The sequence below is a fragment of the Mastomys coucha genome, unplaced genomic scaffold (assembly GCF_008632895.1).
Source record: "Mastomys coucha isolate ucsf_1 unplaced genomic scaffold, UCSF_Mcou_1 pScaffold21, whole genome shotgun sequence".
Taxonomy (NCBI): Eukaryota; Metazoa; Chordata; class Mammalia; order Rodentia; family Muridae; genus Mastomys; species Mastomys coucha.
Genome location: NW_022196904.1, coordinates 188,364,823 through 188,370,301, shown reverse-complemented (window position 1 = coordinate 188,370,301; position 5,479 = coordinate 188,364,823). Strand labels below are relative to the sequence as shown.

The 5,479-nt window shown below is 43.8% G+C and overlaps 1 protein-coding gene across 3 annotated transcripts in view; it reads right to left on the bottom strand.

Moving 5' to 3' along the window:
• The window catches only part of Vwa2 (von Willebrand factor A domain containing 2), a 43,169-nt gene that overhangs the window by 16,451 nt on the left and 21,239 nt on the right, over nucleotides 1-5,479 (bottom strand). The window lies entirely within an intron of this gene.

The window sequence follows — 5,479 nt, the reverse complement described above, 5'->3', positions numbered from 1 at the left end:
CTCACCAACCCCAAAACGAGGCTAACCAAGAGCTACTGCCTTCTTCTCCCTATCACAGCCTCATAGTCGTGAGAAGATGTATACATGTTAAACACACCTCACCAACCTCAAAACGAGGCTAACCAAGAGCTACTGCCTGCTTCTCCCTCTATCACAGCCTCATAGTCGTGAGAAGATGTACACATGTTAAACACTCCTCACCAACCCCAAAACGAGGCTAACCAAGAGCTACTGCCTTCTTCTCCCTATCACAGCCTCATAGTCATGAGAAGATGTACACATGTTAAACACACCCCAAAGAAGAGCTGAACTTATTCAGACAAGGGGCTCCTTCACCAGCCCCCTGTAGCTTCTTCTAGAATGTTTAATTTTTTTAAAAAATTTAATTTAAATTCCACCTTTTGGAGTTTTAATTTTTTTCTTGCATTTATTTATTTGGAGTAGTGGCACATGCATGCTGTGATTTACATGTGGGGACAGATGACATCATGCAAGTGTGGGTTTTCTCTTTCTACCACATGAGCCCCAGGCACTAGAAACAGGTCATCAGGCATGGCGGGCAGCAAGTGCCTTTATATGCTGGGCCATCACACTGGCCTCTGGCCTCTGGTGGTCTTAATGTTTCTGATATCATGTCATGGATCATAATATTCTCAATGAAGCTGGAAAAGGAAGCTCAACTAGTCATTTTAGAGAGGTGGAAAGAGAAGGGGATATTGGCTGGGTGGGGCCCAGTGTACCATATACATGTCATACATAACATGCATGACATGTGTGACATATATATCATACATGAGACAGAACTAGACCAGACACTAGATAAATCTCTAGTGTCCCTCTATGTAGCTATTCTTTGCAACTGGGTGAGTTTTGAAGATTAACCTTTTGAATCAAAGCTACCCAAATTGTCTTAATTTAAACCAGTCAGACAATTCCTTTTTTTTTTTTTTTTTTTTTTTTTTTTTTTTTTTTTGAAATACACTATAGTTGAGCTATAGCTTGAGTTTAAAGTATTTTATAAGCTTCCAACTGATATAATTCATAGCCCATGAATTCACCTTTTAAAGTATCAGGTTGGTGATTGTAGCACATTCAGTAGTATAATCATAACCCTAACCCTAACCTTTGCAGCACTTTAAAAGCCCTTAATCCATTGGCAAGCACCCTTGTCCTCAAGCCCATGACATCATGAATTACTAAAAGATGTCAGACATCTGCCTGTTCTAGACATTTCACAAAAACATTAGGAGGGCCAGTGAGATGATTTAGTGGGCAAAGCCTGATGGCCTGAGTTTAAGCCATGGAATCCATGTCCACGTGGAAGAACTGAATCCTAAAATGGTCCTCTGACCTTCACATATACACATCCACGCAGAATCATGCACATGCCCCTCCAGCAATAAAGAGAATCTAAGGTAAACAAGAAAAAAAGACTGAGAACGCAGCTCAGTGGGAAAGCTTTGTCTTCAAGTTTGGGGGTTTGTTCCCTGGCACAATTAAAAAAAAATAAGTGAAAAGAAGCTTTTACATGACTTTATGATATGACTGTGATATATGACCTTTGCACTTCGGTTCTTTCATGTAATGTGTTTTCATGCTTCACTCATGACGTCGCATGAACCAACATGCCATTCCTTTTTATAGCGGAATACTGTTCAATTGAATGGATATACCACATTTTGTTTATCTAATAACCAGTTTTACATCCTTGTTGCTTCCATTTTAAAGCTCTTATAGACAGTACTGTTGTGAAGGCTAGCATGGTTGTTTTTGTGCAGTATGCTTTCAATTAAGCACACCTGATTAAAATGAAACACCTCATCCTAATACAGGGTGTCCCCTTGACCTTTACAAACTGCCATTTTCCTATGGATCATGTCTCTCCCTTCTCTATTCAGAGGCACTTCTCCCCCCTCCAACCCCTGCCTCCCAGGGCAAGGAGCCCATCCCCTATCTCTAGCTAGTCCCCCATTTCCTGTCTTTGTTTCTTATCCCTGCCCTGTCTCTCTGGGGCAGGTAATTGTCCTTTGTGCTGGGGACCTGGTCTTTGGGTGTTCTGTGCCAATACTGGTCTTTTCAAGCATAGCTCTTCAAAGCACACTAGAGTGCTCGTTTCATCGTTTCATTTACACTTTGTTTTTAGCATGGCTTGACCCTCTTCCTGCTTGGCTGACCCAGGGCAGGAAAAAGGGCTACAGTAAACCATCTAAGAAAAGTCAAGATGGTTCCTAGGAGACCCTGAGGATTCTGCTATGCCCTGGGTGGGGCCTCTGGGCCTGGTGTGGGGCCTCTGGGCCCGGTGTGGGGCCTCTGGTGCTGACAGAGAGAGGCCTTTGACTGGAAAGGACCTCAGGGCTCAGGACCTTCACAACAGACACTGGTGGCAATGAGTGACTGGGACAAGAGACCTGAGCAGAACATCACTGGACTCTCTGTTAAGGACAGGGACAGTAGAGAGCAGAGCAGAGCTCAGAGTTGAGTAAGTCAAACTCATTCTTCTATGAGAGCTAGTGGGAACGGTATGTATGATGCGTGTGTACCTAAATATACATGTATGTATATAGAGCACAGTCTCATACAGGTTATGAACATATATACATATAACGCACATACATACAATGTCTACATTGTATGTATACATGTGTCTGTATACATATATGTATGAGCAACTTTTCATAGAAGCTGGTTTATTATTCTGTCATGACCCTACCATGGAGGGCCATGCAAGAGGAACGACAAATGGCTTTAGAACTCATGGAATGCGGCCCACCAGTTACTACAGCCACATGGGTGAGCCTCAGTGCGGCACGGTCCTGAGAACCACATGTCCTGAGGACTTTACACTGATATGGAGTTCTGCTTTGTCTGCGGCCCTCACATCCCTCTTAATCTAAGAATTGTGTGAAAACTCTAAGGGGCTTCCAGCCCCTCACTGGGCAGTGTCTCTGGCGCTCACAGTAATGCTTGATCTCTCTCAGGCATTGCTGCTGGAGCAGATTGTGATTCACTCACCACCCTAGGAGAGAACCCTAGGGGAGATGCAGCTTGTCAGCTATGACTGCCACCTTTAGAAAGCATTTGAAAAAATAAAATTGTTAGTGAAGCTAGGTTGAGATGTTTTTAATCCAGACCCTGATGTAGAAAATCTTAGGGAACAAAACTTAGGGAAGTTCAGAAAGTCACACTCTTAATGGTTGAGCTAGGGACCCTTTCTGGTCAGGGAACAACAACAATGGCAGCACTGGCTGAGGTGACTCTCCCTGAGGCTGGACTGCTGATGACCGATTTCTTATACCCATCTTTGCTCTCAGCTTACTGATATGATTTAATAAGAATTGCTGATGGGTAGATGTGCATTCTAAGATTTTAAGGTAGATATGACTGACTTTGATATGAAAGTTTAGACTTGTGATTCTTTTAAGATTCTTTTCTTAAGATATATTTATTTATTTTATGTATGAGAGTATACTGTTGTGAGCCACCATGTGGTTGCTGGGAATTGAACTCAGGACCTTTGGAAGAGCAGCCAGTGCTCTACTAAGGCATCTCTCCAGCCCCCTAAGTTTCTTACAAGATTACTTTTAAAGATAAATAATAAAATAAGTACTCCTTTCTTTGTAACCACAATTTGCTGCCTGCCAGTAAGAGAAACTGGCTGAGAAAACTACCTTGCTTGGTTACAGTTTGTTACTGTATAACAAGTTGCTTAGTTACTAATGTAATATTATTTCTTGTAAAGGTATCGGGGAACACATTGTTTTTCACAATCATTCACTAGAAGAAAACTAAAATGACATCACATTGTAACTGTATACTGCTTGAAAGATTTTGCTGGGATATATAAGTGATGGAAGAAAGAATAAAGTATGGAGGGCTAGAAGACTGTTCCTTCCATCCATTGACTGTGTGTATGTGTGTGTGTGTGTAAGGTTTGTCTGCGCATGTGTTGGAGCTTGCTCCACCCATCAATTGTGTGTATTTATGTATGTGTGTGTGAAATGCTTGGAGCCTGCTTGCTAGAGCTTTGCTAAGCACTCTATGTATATATGTCTGTCTATAGTTCTGTATGTATTATGTATGTATGTATATATGTATACTTGTATGTATGTATATATTTGTGTGTATGAAGTTATTGGATGCTGCCTTTTGTTTCAGCCTCTCTCTCTCTCTCTCTCTCTCTCTCTCTCTGTGTGTGTGTGTGTGTGTGTGTGTGTGTGTGTGAGTGAATTTTCTCTTTCCTTCTCTTTCTCGACAGCCCCAAGGAGTTAAAAGAGTTCATACTTTTTCCCACTGGCCATAGGGAGTGTCAGCCCCAGTAAATTAAGCTTCATTCCTTTGGGGAAAAAAGTCTGTTAAGTGACTTCTCTAATCACTGGCTGCCATTGGCAGCAGCCCCTGTAGGTAGCTGGATCCACCCCATCAGTGCCTCTAAGCACTGGCCCCCAATGGCTGCCTGCCTCAGTTTACCCACCACTTGGATGCCAAAGCCAGTCACTGGCACCCTACCACATGCACACACTTATGCATTGTGTATGCAGTTGAGCACGTTATCAGCTCTCCACAATCTTACAGCATTTTCAGTAACAGAAGGGAAATTGCTCTTTTCAGAATGTAAATAAAGTGCAGCTTTGAGAAGTGTGATGAACCTCCCAACTGAGAGGTCTCCATGGATAGCTGAGGCTGGACCTCATGTCCTAAGCAGAGAGAGGTCTCCATGGATAGCTGAGGCTGGACCTCATGTCCCAAGCAGAGAGAGGTCTCCATGGATAGCTGAGACTGGACCTAACATTTTCCCATAACCTCACATGCTTTACCCTAGCAGGACCTTCAGTAACCCTCTCTTCCAAGTAACTGACAACTACATAGCAGCAAACTCTTTCAAACTAGTGTTTTAAATTCCCACCTGGGTGTCATCCTGTGATAAAAAGGGACAGCCCTGAGAATCGACAACTGTGCACAGCTGGGGCCTGAGGTAAGGAAGCCCAAACACTTCAAGGCAGCAGGTTTAACTGTAGTTAGCTTCACTGAGTGTAGTGATGCACACCTTTGATCCCAGCACTTAGGGAGGCAGAGGCAGGTGGATCTCTGTGAGTTCAGGGGGAATTCTGAGCCAGCCTGGACTACACAGTGAGACCCTGTTTCAAAGAAGGAGGAAGAGGAAAAGGAGGAAGAAGAGCAGGAGAGAGGAGGAGGAAGAAGAAGAAAGAAGGAAAAGAAGAAGGGAGAGGAAAGAGAAAGAAAAGAAAGAAGAAAGAAGAGAAGGAAGAAAGGAAGAAAGGAAGGGAAGAAGGAAGGGAGGAAGGACAGAGCGAGCAGGCAGCCTGCCTCAGAGTCTGTGTGGTGCACTCCCACCGGCCTCAGTGTCTGTCTGTGTGGCGCACTCCCACCGCCTCAGTGTCTGTCTGTGTGGTGCACTCCCACCGCCTCAGTGTCTGTCTGTGTGGCGCACTCCCACCGCCTCAGTGTCTGTCTGTGTGGC